The sequence below is a fragment of the Macaca fascicularis genome, chromosome 7 (assembly GCF_037993035.2).
Source record: "Macaca fascicularis isolate 582-1 chromosome 7, T2T-MFA8v1.1".
In the NCBI taxonomy this organism is placed as follows: domain Eukaryota; kingdom Metazoa; phylum Chordata; class Mammalia; order Primates; family Cercopithecidae; genus Macaca; species Macaca fascicularis.
The window spans coordinates 154,693,363-154,709,193 of NC_088381.1; the positions used below are offsets into that span (position 1 = coordinate 154,693,363).

The 15,831-nt window shown below is 34.5% G+C and overlaps 1 long non-coding RNA gene across 3 annotated transcripts in view; it reads left to right on the top strand.

The window, feature by feature from the left end:
- The window catches only part of LOC135972032 (uncharacterized), a 33,100-nt gene that overhangs the window by 8,115 nt on the left and 9,154 nt on the right, over window positions 1–15,831 (top strand). For 2 of the 3 annotated variants that reach the window (XR_012416334.1, XR_012416335.1), the window contains one exon: window positions 13,601–13,745. This is a non-coding gene — a long non-coding RNA (uncharacterized lncRNA). Of the gene's footprint in view, window positions 1–13,600; window positions 13,746–15,600; window positions 15,763–15,831 lie in introns of all 3 variants that reach the window. The other variant, XR_012416336.1, reaches the window with a different exon arrangement.

Consider the following 15,831-nt stretch of genomic DNA (forward strand, 5'->3'; position numbering starts at 1 on the left):
TTATTCAGCCTACTACAACAAAGATATGGTAGGCTCTTACCACTCTTATTTAATACAATACAGAAGAGTTCATACAAATATGGTAAGAAAATGAATTAAACTCTACATAGTGGAAAGGACCAAATAAAACTTTTTTTTTTTTTTTTTGTGGAGCTGACATGATCAAGTAGAACAATTCAGGAAATCAAAAAAAGTTTGTAAAATTAATAATGAGCTCAATAAGATCACAGATGCAAGATCAACAAACATACATTAATTGCATTTCTATATATGAACAGGTGGGGGGCTGAAATTAAAAATACAATATCATTTACAATCACTCCAAAGCAAATGAATTCCTTAAGTGTCAAGTTAATACATGTGCAGAATCCAGATGCTGACAATTACAAAATATGGATGAACTAAAGCAAAAGAAGATCCACACAAATAGAAAGACATACTATATTCATGAATTGAAAGACTTACAGTAAAGATATTAATTATTCCCATATTCATCTATAGTTTTAATACAATTTCTATACAATTCTGGCAAAGATTTTGAATATATGGACAACTTCATTTTAAATTTGTATGGAAAGGCACATACTCTCAAACAGCTAAAATTGTCTTGAAAAAATAAAATAACAAGAATCACTATCTGATTTGAGACACTATGGTACTCAAGATACTGTGGTATTGGTAGGAGCGAAGAAACATAACCAAGTGGAGCAGAATAGAGAACACAGTGAAAGACCCAAATAAATATGCAGAACATTTTTTCAGACAATGTTACAAAAGCAATCCAATGGGGAGAAGAATAGCCTTTCAACGAATGGTACTGGAGCAATCAAATATCTATAGGACAAAAAAAAAAAGAGAGAGAGAGAACTCTTACCTAAATCTGTATAAAATCTATATCTCAAAAACATCTCACAATCTTTAATATAAAATATAAAACTATAAAACTTGATACAGTTTGGCTTTGTCCCTTGGCTGTGTCACCACCCAAATCTCATCTTGAATTGTAACTCCCACAGTTCCTACATGTCGTGGGAGGAACCTGGTGGGAGGTAATTGAATCATGGAAGCGGATCTTTCCCATACTGTTCTCATGATAGTGAATAAGTCTCATGAGATCTGATAGTTTTAAAAATGGGCATTTCCCTGCACAAGCTCTCATCTCTTTTCTGCTTCCATATGAGATGTGCCTTTCACTTTCTGTTATGATCGTGAGGCTTTTCCAGCCACATGGAACTGTAGGTCCATTAAACCTCTTTTTTATTTGTAAATTGCCCAGTCTCTGGTATGTCTTTATCAGCAGCGTCAAAACTAATACAGAACTTTTATTTAGAAAACATATTAGAAAATTTTTGTGAGTTAGGCGGAGTTCTAAAACTTGACACCAAAGCAAAAATAACTTAAAGATTAATAAAGTTTACTAATCAAAGTTAAAAAATTTTGATTGGTGAAAGACCCTATTGTAAAGAAGATGGAAAACCAAACCTCAAACTGAGAGAAAGTATTTGCAAAACACAAAACTGCCAAAAGACTAATATCTAGTATATATATAAACCTTTTAAAACTTGACAGTTAAAAAAAACCAATTAGAAAATTGGCAAAATATGTAAACATATGTGTCACCAAAAACAATATACAGATGGCAAGTAAGCACATAAAAAGGTGCTTCAACATGACTAACAGAGAAATGCAAATTAAAACCACATGATATATTGCTACCCATCTGTCAGAATGACTTTTAAAAAATAGGGACAACAATAAATGCTGGTGAGGATTTTGAGGAACTGGATCTCATACACTGCTGAAGGATATGGAAAATGGTATAGCCACTCTGGAACTCCAAACATGCAACTATCTTACAACCCAGCAATTGCCCTTTTGTGCTTTCATAATAATGTATATGAAAGGTCTAGCATGCCGTGGAACATGACAACAATAAAGAAGAATGAACTATTGATATATGCAACATCTTGGATGTATCTCCAGGAAAATACAAATGAAAAAGAAAGCCAATTGCAAAAGATTCCATAATAAATAATATCTTGAGATAAATAAATTATAGAAATGGAGAATGGTGCCCTTGGGGATGAAGAATTAAAGATGGGTGTTGCTTTAAAAGGGCAACAGGAGGGATCCTTATGATGATGAAATTCTTCTGTATTTTTATGATATCAGTGTTAGGAATTTTTACTGTATCATTTGTATCTTGATTGTGATATTATACTATAGTTATACCAGATGTTTCCATTGAGAAACCAGGCAAGTGGTACACAGGATCTACGTACTATTTCTAATAAGTACATGTGAATCTATAAATAAATTTTTTAATGCTTAGTTAAAATATTTATTGTTAAATGTCTATTGTGTTTAATCCTGTATTTTCTCTCCATGTACTGTTTTTCTTTTTAAAGAATTCAGATGTATATCATCAGTGTGGTAGTAGGAATATTAGCAAAAATCATGTTTATGTTTTGTACATCCTTAGGTTTATTTCTGATTTTGCTGCTAACTTCAATGGGACTTTTCCCATTAAATTTATTAATTGGTTATTGTTACTGTATAACATTACTTGGTTTGTTCCTTCCCTCCCTTCCTATCTCTTTTCCTATCCCCTTCTCTCTTCTTCTTTTAATTCTTCCTTTCATTCCTTATTGAATGCATAAATAAAGCTGTGAGTTAATGCTATCCTTAGTTGAGGACACTTTAATAATTTTGTTCCATACAAGGCATCATCATTTTTTATTTACATGCATATTTATTTATTCTCATGTCTCTGCCTCGGTATATAGGAAACCACTTTAATACGTTTAAAGTAGATTTTGATAGTTCTATTATTTTATCATAAGATGAATTTCTTTCAGTGTGTGTGTGTATTTTTAATTTATAGGAATGTTATTAACTCACGGATTTTATTATTCTATCTTCTCTTTCCCCCTAAGTACTTGTTTTGAAAGATCTATTCGTGTTTCTATGTATTCAATTGCTCAACTACTTTTAATTGCTGTGACATAGTCAGTGGTGCGCATCCACCTTTTAATAATCAACTAATAGTCACGGGAATTCAGATTGCCTCCAACTCCCCACCACCACATAAAATGCAACAAAGGGCACCCTCATAAATGTCTTCTTATGGAAGAGGTAATAATTTCGTTGGGATATATACCTAGGAACGGAATGGCCAGTTAGCAGGATATGTGCACACTAATGTAACAGTACTGACAGATTGTTCATGGTAATAACTCCTCTAGTTCACATCATCCTATCCACACATGGGTGAAGCTCTTACCTCTTTGTTAAGTATAAAATCAGACTTATTGATGTTTTAACATGCATTTTTCTGATTACCAATGACTTTTTGTTTAATTTTAATTTTTTAGAAACAGAGTATCACTCTGTTACCCAGGCTGGAGTCCAGGGGCACAATCACAGCTCACTACTGCCTGGAACTTCTGGGTTCAAGTGACCCTCACACCTCAGCCTCCTGAGTAGCTGGGCTTACAAGCTCCAGCCACTGCACCCTGCTGATTTTAAACTTTTGGTCATTCTCTTTTTAACTTGTTGGGAGAGGGTTTCTTGTATGTAAATATCATTTTCATACCCTTAGCACATTTTTCCATTATTAATGTATTTTTCTTGTTGATTTCATAACTTCCTTATATCTTTGTTTTTTTTTTAATTTTAGGCATTGCAAATAGTTTTTAAAATAAATTTTATCTACTATTAATTTTTCCATAGTATTTTTTGATTGATAGGAGTTCTTATTTTGATTAGTCAAAATTATCGGTTTATTTCTTTATGGCTTGTGCTTTTGAAAGTTGATTAACTTTCCATCCCTGAAACATAAAGATATTCTCATAACAGCATTACAATTACATATATATTTAAACCACTTGAGTTAATCGTTGTCCATAATCCAGTGTTTTTCCATATAGTAAACCAATGTTTTCATCATTTCCTGATTTATTTCTGGTGCCCCTACTTTTATGTAATAATCTAAATTCCATTGGTTCAAATATCTGTTCTTCTACCAACTCTACCTTGTTTTCATCCCTAAGGCTTTGTAATGTGTACTACACAGGGAAAGTCAACTTCCTCTTTTTAATCTCTCTCTTTTTTTTCAAGTTGAATTTATTAATTATTCACGGACCTTGATTTCTCCTCATAAATATGTAAGTAAACTTATCGAGGAGATCTGAAAACATATCCAAAGGGAATATTCATTGAATTTTCAATTAATTTATACACTGACTTGGGGATAATTATTATCTTTAAGAGAACTGTTGTCTCACTTTATAGTAAGGGCTGGTAGATTTCAGTCCATGGATCAAATCTGGCCTGCTGCTTATTTTTATATAGCTCACAATCTAATAATTTGAAAAATATTTTTAAATGGTTGAAAAATATTTTAAGGCATGTGAAAATACATAGGTTTGTAATTTCAGTGTCCATAAGTCAAGTTTTATCTGAGTACAGCCACACCTAAATTTGTTTACATATTGTCTATGGTCACTTTCCTATTACTTTCCTTCAAAGCTAAATAGTTGCAATAGAGATCAGATACACAAAAAGAATTGAAAGAAAGACTCATAAAGCCTAAAAAATTTCCTATCTCGTCCTTCACATAAAACGTTTACTTATATTAGTCCTGGAGATTGAGATACCTTCTTTTGTGAGAGTTTACAATTTTTACCATAGAGTTAACTGTTTAAATCTAAACAGTTGGGGAGGCCAAGGCAGGTGGATCACGAGGTTAGGAGATCGAGACCATCCTGGCTAACACGGTGAAACCCCGTCTCTACTAAAAATACAAAAAAGTAGCCAGCCGGCCGTGGTGGCGGGCGCCTGTAGTCCCAGCTCCTCGGGAGGCTGAGACAGGAGAATGGCGTGTACCCAGGAAGCGGAGCTTGCAGTGAGCTGAGATCGTGCCACTGCAGTCCAGCCTGGGCGACAGAGCGAGACTCTGTCTCAAAAGAAAAAAAAAAAAAAACCAACGACAAAAAATATAAACAGAATTATAGGCTTGTTGCCATAGTTAATACTATCCTATTTTTATTAATTTTTAATTAGCCTATTGCTGTTTCTAAGAATTTCTATTTGTTTAAGGTGATGTGACATTTATCAGGATTGTTGAATTATTTACTTCAATTTTTGATTCAGTAATTTGTTCAACCTGGATGATTGTACTATGTGCAAATAATAAAAATATTTTTTTCTTCTTTACAATTCTTAAATTCTAATCCCCTTTTCTTTTTCTTAAAGCTTTGTTCAAAGCCTCCCAATACTAAATTTAAAAGTTTCGATGTTGGTAGACTTTCTTTTATTATAGAACTTAAGGGGTTATATCTAAAGTTTATTCTCAAAATCAGCTCTAAGATTTGGGAATGCAAACATTATCAATTTTAAAATGTTTTATTCTAATCTCATATTGTTATATATATTATAAGTAAGCACAAAAGTGAATGAAATACTGTTTCTTCATATATTATAATGATGATATTATAATTCTATTAAATGTAAACAACATCGCTAAATTTTCTGATGTTAAAAACTTCCTTTCTTAACTCCTCAGATAAATTCTACTTAAAAATGACAGTATATTTAAATACATGAATTGCTTTTGGAGAGCTAATATGATATTTAGGATTTCTATAATGATGTACATATATAAAGTTAGATTTCAAATTCCTTTCATGTATTTTTCTTATATAGTTTTAAAACCAATAATTTATTAGCCTTATAAAATAAGCATTATAGTTGTTTTATGTTTTCCTACTCTCTAGAATAAGCTATGTAAATTGAAATTCATTCTTCTTGGAAATTATTATAACTCACCAATAAAAGCATATGGACCTCAGTTTTGGTGGGAAAGAAGATCACCCACTACCATTTTATTTTCTAAATAGTAACTGTTCTATTCCAGCACTCTATTTCTTTTTCAATTTTGGTAAGTTTTAAAGTGTTTTTATTTTTCTTTTTCCTGGATTTTCTCCTTTTGAAAATTTAGCCAAATAACTTTTAATTAATGTTTATTTTGTTCATCTGCCCAGTAAGTTTTATGTTTTATTGACTTTTTATAGCTTTATTGTTTCCTCCTTCTTTTATTTTATGTTGTTCTTTTTTAACAACTTGATTTATATGTGTAATCCATTTATTTATTTATTTTTCCTTTTATTTCTTTTTTGTTTGTTTGTTTTTGGGACAGTGTCTCTTTCTGTCACCCAGGCTGAAGTGCGGCAGCCCAATTATGGCTCACGGCAGCCTCTGCCTCCCTAGCTTAATCCATTCTCCTGCTTCAGCTTCCCAAGTAGCTGAGTCCCCATGCATGTGCTAACGTGCCTGGCTAATTTTTGCATTATTATTGTTTTTTATTTGTAGAGATGAGATTTTGTCATGTTGCACAGACTGGTCTTGAACTCCTGGGCTCAAGCAATCTGCCTGCCTCAGCTTCCCAAATTACTAGGTATTTCTTTAATACACTATTTTTTTTAGGTTTAGCAGAGAGTTCCCATATACACACCTACACACACACACACACACACACACACACACACACACACAGCTTCCCTCACTCTCAACAGCTCACACTGATATGGACACAAGGCAGAAGGGCAGGGTCCCTGGCAAGGGCTCCATCCTTAAGAAACCTGGACCCACGGCCTTAAATGAAAACAGGCATTCCTGTTTTCAGGCCTGAATGATGCCTTTTCCAAGACCATCCTGGCCTGCTCCACCCCCAATCCCGTGCCCATAAGAACTTCAAACCCCAGGCTCCAAAAGAGCGGCGGGGCATGACAGAGAAGGAGAGAAGAGAAGAAGCCTCTGAAAGTTGAGAGGAGTTCAGCTGCGGATGGTAGGAGAGGAGTTTGGCCATCCCCAGGTGAAATTATCTCCCCACTCCAGGAGAAGATAATCTTCCCACACCATCTCCTTTCCAGCTCCCCTTCCACTGAGAGCCACTTTCACTGCTTAATAAAATATCTGCATTCACCATCCTTCAAGTCTGTGTGACCTGAATCTTTCTGGACGCCGGGCAAGAACCCGGGTACCAAAAGGGCAGGATGTAAAAGTCACCCTCACTCCCTGCTGAGCTGGTTAACACATCCTTCCGTGGACGACAGGGCTAAAAAAGCATTGTAGCATACTCGGGCTCTGCCACGGGGCCAGTACAAAGCCTGCTCTTGCTGGAAAAAAGTAACAGGCGGTTCCAGCTCACTTTTTTCTTGAGTTGTTTTCTGTTGTTTGTTTGTTTTTCTATAAGGTTCCCATCAACCATGGGTTGTAGCAGTACTCCTACATGGTAGATTTTGTGCACTTTTACTGAGTGTTATTTTTACATTAGTTTCTTCAGTTGTAATTTCCATTCATTAGAAAGAATATATATCTAGAATTGACACTTATGTGCAAACTGAGATTTATTTCTTTATGAGATTTTTTAAAATTTTCCATTCAGAACTCCAAAGCAAAGACAGAAATTCTTGTAGATTCAATGACTAAAGAACATGGATTTACTCATACTGTTCAATGGCAGGAACAATAATTCCAAAATCCTAGTCAAGGTGGAATCTTGTGTAATTTTGAGGATCAAAACACATAATTTATGTTTCTGATTGAGTTTTTATATTCAAATGCAAAAGACCCCTTGTTCATCAAATAATCATCTTTTGAACTTATAGCTCTGTATTATGTCCCTTTTTCTATTGTATTTTCTTTGCATTCTCTTTCTTTCTTATTTAGCTGGCTATATTCTATATCTGTCACTATTTTATAATGTCAAGCATATCTTCATGTATAACAGGAGAAGGCATCTGTGTTTGTTTACCTCACGTGATGTAGAAATGAAAACTTCAACTAGGATTTCATCTTGAGAAAGTCACTTAATTCCATTAGGCCTCATTTTTCTTATTTTTACAGTGAAAATTTTGGAACTAAATGTAGTTTGGATTCTCTCTGCAAAAAGTCTATAAACTTATAATTATCTGATATAGTAAATAATTACTGGAATGAGAAATATATGCCAGAATAAAAGTAAAATTTCAAACTAGACTTAGCAATTAGTAGACTTTAATGTCTCTTACCCTTGGAATATCATATGAGGGTTTTTTAATGGACATATTTACCTACATTTAACAAGTAGTTCTGATGGAAGAAGTTATCTAAAGAAAGGCTGGAAACAGAGAAAACCATTTGCAAATGATATAAATTGATTGATACGTTGGTGCTGCAGACTGAAAGGTTATGTCCCCCGGAAATGCATATGTTAAAATCCTCGCCCTTCAGGTGATGGTATTGGAAGGTGGGGCTTTTTGGAGATGATTAGGTTATGATGGCAGTGCCCTGTGAATAGGATTGGTGCCCTTATAAGAGACCCCAGAGAGCTCTCTAGCTGTTCTTCCTCTATGTGAGGACACAGTGAGCTGATGGCTGTCTATGAATCAGGAAGAAGGCTCTCATCAGATATTGAATCATCTTCCAGCACCTTGACCTTCATCTTCCCAGCCTCAAGAACCATGAGAAATAAATCTCTGTTATCTAAAATCTACCCTGTCTGTGTCTATAATATTCTATTAGGGCAACCTGAACTCAGACACTGGAAAATTTTCTGCATGGATCTTTCTCCTCCCAGTCCTCACTTTCCCCAGCAGAGCCTTGTAAGTGCTTTTACTTTTCAATGAAAGTAGATGAAATTAACACCTGGTGAGTTTCTTCAGTTGTTAAACAGGTTACTTGAATGCTGCTTCCAAGAAACTGACTGGGAACACAATCAGGGAGATGATTATGTAACCCACATTATTACCCTATTAAATATTTCCCATGATTTCTTGATTTTCTGTGGTTTCACAAAAATGAGCAAAAACATAATCCTGCACCATCTTAAATAATATTAGAGAGTTTTGACTCCATGTGTACTGAGAGCCAATCATAGCAATACAAGGAACAAAGCACCCACTATCCCTGGCGTTCTGGAATAGTGTTGTACTATGGAGGTTAAAACTCTATGCATTGGAGCCCTTTATCAAACAATGTTTAACTCTCTTTAGTTCTTCAATGATTCACATTTGTAGCGAATAGCTAGAAATACCAGTGCAGTATTTGGCATTGCATTTAATGAAATATAAAGACAGTGAAATATTTTGATTAGTTTTTGTATTTTTTTTCAGGTCATTTTCATAACATTGGACATAAATGACCTAAATTATATTCTGGTCTGGAAAGAGGAAGCAACTCTCAGTTTGGCAGATATTAAGTTTATAATTTAAAGATTATTAAATTTATACAAAGTAGAAATAAGCAACGAAGCTGGTAAGTTAGGTTCAACATTTGTGGCAGGTTAAACATTGGTGCTAAGGAGTCAAAACTTCATTCAACAGACAGTGAGAAACCACTGAAGATCTATTGTACAAATGAGCAACCTGAGTTCTGCTTTGGAAAAAATCAGTTTAATGCCAAATACAGTATGTATGACAGGAGATGTCAGTTCCAAATTATCTATATTGACATAAAACTAAATCTATCAATAAAAAATTATTAGTTCAGTTTATAAAAGCCATCCTATACAGGACTCGGATACTTGAGTTCATGGTAAATCTAGCTCTTTTGAGTATGTATAATAATAATCCAGATTTGATTTTAGATGTAAACCTTTTGCTATTTTTGTTTCTGTTCCAAGTGTAGAATTCTAATTTTTTAGCTGTTCTGTTTGTTTTGAAACTTGGTTAGTGTTCTTATCATATGTAATTGAAGTGTAAATGTCACAGTATTCCTTTAAAAACAAATGCCAATTAATGTGAGAGATGTTGGCAACAGGAATGGGCTCACTTCATTTATTATAACATGTTTTGACCTTTTCATTATTTTGGTGGTAATTATTCTATTTTTTTGCAACCAACACAAACTCAGATGGATTATTTGATACAGTTCTTTAATTTAACTCAGAGGTCATACTTTCCATTTACTTGGATAGATCATTGATGCATTTCTTACCTCTATTTCTAAGCCTTCTTTTATTAATAGCTAATTTATAGATTTGTTCATTGGAATTTCAGAAGAAAATCAACAAATGTAATAGCTTAAATTATCTGTCTGGATTATTAATTTACTTCCATTAATGCCAGTTTTAATATTCATATTGTTGCATTGCTACTGGGAGTTCACTTTTCTTTCCCCTAACAGAAGACTGAAAACTCATTAAGAATAAAGACAGTATCTTACTCCCCCTTCTACTTTCAGTATTTAGTACTTCCACTGAGACAGATATTATTTTTAAATGAAAGAAAGCGTGCTTATATCTGAAAAAGTGTGCTTATATCCATTTAACTACCCTTATTATTTTATTACAGGTTTCTAAGACTAGTAAAGGGTTTTCATAGTCTTTGTATTACCTACAGCCTTAATAAAGTATTTGCTTAAAAATTTAATTAAAGTGAAGTTATTTAATTTTTTTTTTATTTTCCACTTGTTCTTAGCTTCCAATGAATTGTTATTTTATGTTAATGTACATACCTTTGAGGATAACTAGCCAGTATATTGCATTTTTAAAATAGCAAACAAAAAAACAACATGAAACAAATCCTAACACACAAAAAAAATTCTCTTGTTTCTGCATATAATAAAGAATTGCTTCAATTTGGTTTGCTGATTTAATAAGTATTTTTTATCTATAAGGGCTTTAGAAATGGGGTCAAACTGATCTAGAAAAATAAAGAAAATTAGATGAGTAGAGAATTAGTACTAATTAGTAACTTCTTCATATACTATTTTAAAAAGATGGTATGGAGATACTCATCTCTACCTAAGCCAAATAGAAAGCCAGTATTACCGGAAGAATACAACACATTCTAATGAATAACAAAGTCCTCAAGGAAAATTAAACCCACATAGATGGGATCAGAGATTGCATCAGTGGATATAACTGGTAATATATACATATGTGTGTGTATATTTTATATACACATAGGTGTGTGTATGTACATGTGTGTATCTACAAATAAGAACCAGATATGAATGATTAAAGGATACACCAAACAAGTAACATAGCAGAAGCTGTGAGTAAGGTATTGGTAAATGCTTGCCTATGGACAGTTGGTGAAGGAAATAATTTATTTAGCCATAGAAAAAACAAATGGACTGAGAAGTTGGAACCAAGGAGGAAACAGAGATACAGCACATGTGTGAAAAATGCAGCTCTGGTCAGAGCGTAGGAGGGAAAAAAATGCAGGTGTTGACAGCAAATGACAGATTTCTAAATTATTTGGGGAAAAAAATGGATTACTATATTCAAAGCTGTGTTTCGAAGCCCAGGTGTGACCTAAGAGTGTCCAGGGCCCTATTGAAGGCTGTGAACCATCTGCAACAGACAACCAGTCTTCAGGATTGGACCTGAGAGGGCTCGGGTTTTGTTTGGTCTCCACAGTTCATCTTCTTAGCAATACATGGGGAAACACCTTGATGTCAGTTAGAGACCCATAAGCATGAGAATAAAGGGCTTTTGTTGATTCATGATTCTTTCAATCTGACTGCGGCAACCCTTACAATTCATCAGAAGAAATGAGGATACGCGGAGTTCAGTTGAGCATTTAAACCCAGACACTGAGTTTTGGTTTTTTTAGCTTTGTATCAACCCACTCAGAAAATGTGAATGTGAAGAAAAATGTGATTGAAATTGGTTGCCATATTGTGGATCAGTTCATGAGCATTTGGACATGAGTCATTTCATGTTGAACAAACTATGCTTTCCTCTTTAAGCGTAGGCTTAAAATAAAATTAACTCTCATAGGGTTCATTTCATTACTTTAGGCTGGAATAGGCAATAACTTTGCTGAAGTAAGTAATGCAATAATGCCAATTATTTGCATGATTCAGTTATTATCTACCTATGTTACTATATACTGCTAATTTTTGAGCAGTAATTTCTAAATCATTTGACATATGTAAGGAAACACGGATCTTAAATCAGGAGTTGGCAAACTTTTTCTATAAAGAGATAAGCAGTAAACATGTTTGGCTTTGCGGCAATATTATCTCCGTGACAACTACTCAACTTTGCTCTTTGAGTGTTTCAGCAGCTATGAGTAACATGCAAATAAATCCGAGGGGCTGTGTTCTGATAAAACTTTACGAAAGCAGGGAGTAGGCTGGATTTGGTCTATGGGCCACAGTTTGCTAATTCTTGTCCTAAATAGTAACCAAACTAAACTATTTCCACTCACAGTCATGAAATCTTTTGTATTTCTAGGTTACCTTCCACAGCAGCATTTTTTTCTAAGGCAATGGCTACTTGTAGGTCAATACTGATTCTCCCAGTACCAGGGGCAGCTTAAGGGTGATGAATTAGGCTGTCAACTCCAGACCATGTATGTCTCCACAACTTTCCATTTAGAAGTAGGAAATAGGGAGGAAAGGGGCATTGGGATAATAGGGCATGTTTCTACTTTAATGAAGCCACCTAAATTAAGTGAAGAGTGTTGAATTCACTATTCATAAATACTAGCATCTTTTGCTATTAAATTTTCCATCTCTCTTTTATTCTTTTAATATATGCTGTAACATAGATGTATCACATAAACAATGCATGTATAATATAATGCATCATTTTATCATAAATAGATTAATATATCATTTAAAAATGAGATCCAGGGGAAAAATGCAGTTAGTATAAAGTCAGAGTTGGTAAAACATGTTGGATGTCCCATTTGTCCATATTCATTAACAGATGAATACTTGATGAAGATCTCTTAAGATGTAGAATTGTGTTTAGCATTCAGACAGGTACTCTGCTAAGTGCTAAGTCATGTAAGAGTTTGAACCACATGAAATTGCTGTTTTTAAGTCAAAAGACAATAGAATATTAGGAATTTCATAAATCTAAAAAAAGTATTGAAGAAGATTGGCATTGACTCTTTCCCGCAGGAGTTAATAGTCTGTCTTTGGACTAATAATTACAAGCATAATAAATATTACCAATAGAAAAATAGAAGATGCATTAAGAGCATATAATGACAGAATTTAACATGTGTAGGAGATTAGAGAAAGCACCTTGAGTAGGGGGCTTTTAGGTGGAGACCAACAAGATAAATAGGTCTTAGAAAAACATACAGAGAGAAAGAGAAAGGGAAGCAAGGGCTATAGAGAATGTCACAAGTTTTGGGAGCCACATATCTCCAGGCTCAGAGGCAGGAGAGGATATAGATGTATTTGATAATGGATAACATGGTCACAATGAATTACGTTTCCCATATACACATTTAAAGATATATATATATATACGCACACACATATATACTATTATATATTAATACTATATGATTATTTTACAGTATATATGATATAACTTTAAATTAACTTATATAAATAAATTTCCCCAAAAAATATCTTAGTGTAACGGAATCACGTCCAAAAGATTGTGTTAATGCTCCACAGCTCTGAGAGGTGTTGTTCTAAAGCAAGAACTCATAGCTTAGTTTGTTTAGTCTCAAAACTGCTAACAACATGGAAATTCATAGATAAATCTTCAAGTAAATTTAACTTCAAGTTACCCTTCAAAACCTGGGCTTCTTGTCAGGCACTCCATGTCCTCTGCTCTAATCTCTTCTTCCTCTCCTTACAGGATAATTAGAACTTTCTTCTCTGACATTCTACCAACACTATCTTCATGATGCCACCAATGCACACTTTTGCACCTCCCTGCTTTGTAAGTGCACCTGAGGATTAACGTACATTCAGGACCTTACCTTCTGTGGAACATACTTGCTGTGAGTCCTCGTTTGCTCTTTGTGAAGATCTAATGACAACTGACACATTGAACGCTGTTATTTCTCTCCAGGTGCAAGGACTTTCTTAAGCCTCTAGAACTGCTCTTGTAAATGGTTTTAATGGTAGGCCTTTGCTACTAATGTTCAGGTAATAAATGCCTACATGTGTAATAGAAGACTTAAGTGTAAAAGAAGACATTCACCATAATCTGGTAGTGGAGATTGGGGGATGTCATTAACCCTCTCTCCCACAAAACTTTTGGTAATTACCATTTACCAAAAGTAATCTAAGAGATGTGTACAAGCAAATTGAGTTAAGCCAGCTGACAACAGTTTGAAATCTATGATTACAGTGTTCTGTAGACCAAAGGGCACACACATTTCATTTTGGGAAACTGAAGTTTGGGCAAAGAAATGTCCTGCCTCTGTAAATGAAGCATTGTAAAATACTTTAAAAATCATCTCCACTTTGGAGAAATGAACGATAATTGCTAACTTTTGATTTTTCCCATTTACAGTTTCTCAAAGCCCTTTAATACACATTCTCCCATCAGATCCTTGCAATGAAGATGCGGCATTGACATAATTTCTGGCTAGGCAAGAAGAATAGGCAGGCAGAGAGGCAGTCATTTGCTACTTACCCCACCCCTCTCCTTGACTTCTACTCCTCTCCATTTCCCAAAACCCTGCTTGGGAATAAGGGTTTGAATTGTGAGAAGCCTCCCTCATAGCAACAGTATCTGTTGGCATTGTGTTGCTTTTCATTAAGAAAAAAAATCCAGAGGAGACAAGACAGGAAATCTGCGCATACCTTGCTCATTGATGAAAGGAAATGATATCGGCTCTAAGGTTAAATCAAGGGCAGCCAATGTCAATTTGTTTTCGAGAAGTTCAGGCATTGAGGGAGTTGTTAACATCCTATTTAAATCAAACACCTGCCTTTACTTGTGTTGGATAATGAGGAAAACGGGATCTCTTAAATATAGTCTTTTGCTATAGTCAATCTATTTTAAATTTAATTGTTATCATTGTCAAAGCATAGCCTCAGAGATGCAGACTGATGTCACCAAAATGCTCCTTAAGTGAGTGGTAGGCACCTGGTTCTAATCGCTGCTCTGGTACTCATTAAGTATGTGGCCCAGGTTGATTAATTTCACATTTTCAGGACTCTCCGTTCTCTCGAGTGTCCATTTTCTCTTCTTATTGGTTTCCAGGGTGTCTTCCTTTTCCATTCTTAGTGAGGCTGCCTTTACTCAGGAGCTCATCTTTTCTTCCTTGTAATATAAGGAAGGATTGTAATATATTTATGTTTACATTATGTAATATATTTCTATTATGAAATATAAATATATTTTTCATATTGCTGCCAGCAGCTTCTTATAAAAATGTACATCTTATCACATCATTCTCTCAATTAAAGTCTTTCAAGGATTTCTTGTATTTCAACATGAAGGTCTAACTCTTTAGCTTATATAAAGGAAGCTGCAGAAACTAGGCATGCCTGTTCACTGCCCTTTCTAGGGAAGTTTCTTACAGTCCAGTCATTCCAAAATTATTACATTTCCCTAAATACATCCAATGTATTCGGCTCCAGATTTTTAAAAATTGTATATTACCTTCTGTCCTCCTTCTACAGAATCACTTGGCTCGCCCCTTCTTGACATTCTCTAAGAGGCTCAGACATTAACTCCTTCTGGAAGCCTCCCTCAATTTCTCCAGTCTGGATCTGGGCCCATCTCTTTGCAGATGTTGCACCTTGAGAGCCCATTCAGCATAAAGCTTTGCAGCTGGCATTTTTGGTGACTATTTCTGTTTTTCCCTCCAGCTACCTCTCATTAAATATGAACTTTTTCAGGGGAAGAGCTGTGCTTTCATCTCTACGTTTTCTAAAAGGTACTTGATAAATGGCTGTTGTGGAAGACATAAACACAAGACAACTAGATAAGAGCACTGGACTCTATTATTTCATCCATTTATGAGCACATTCAAAATCATTTTGCCTACTAGAAAGTTACTGGTATGGAGTTTCATCTTTCTTTTGATCCAAAAAACAGAAGTGTAGATTAAATAAGTCTTTGCAGAATAA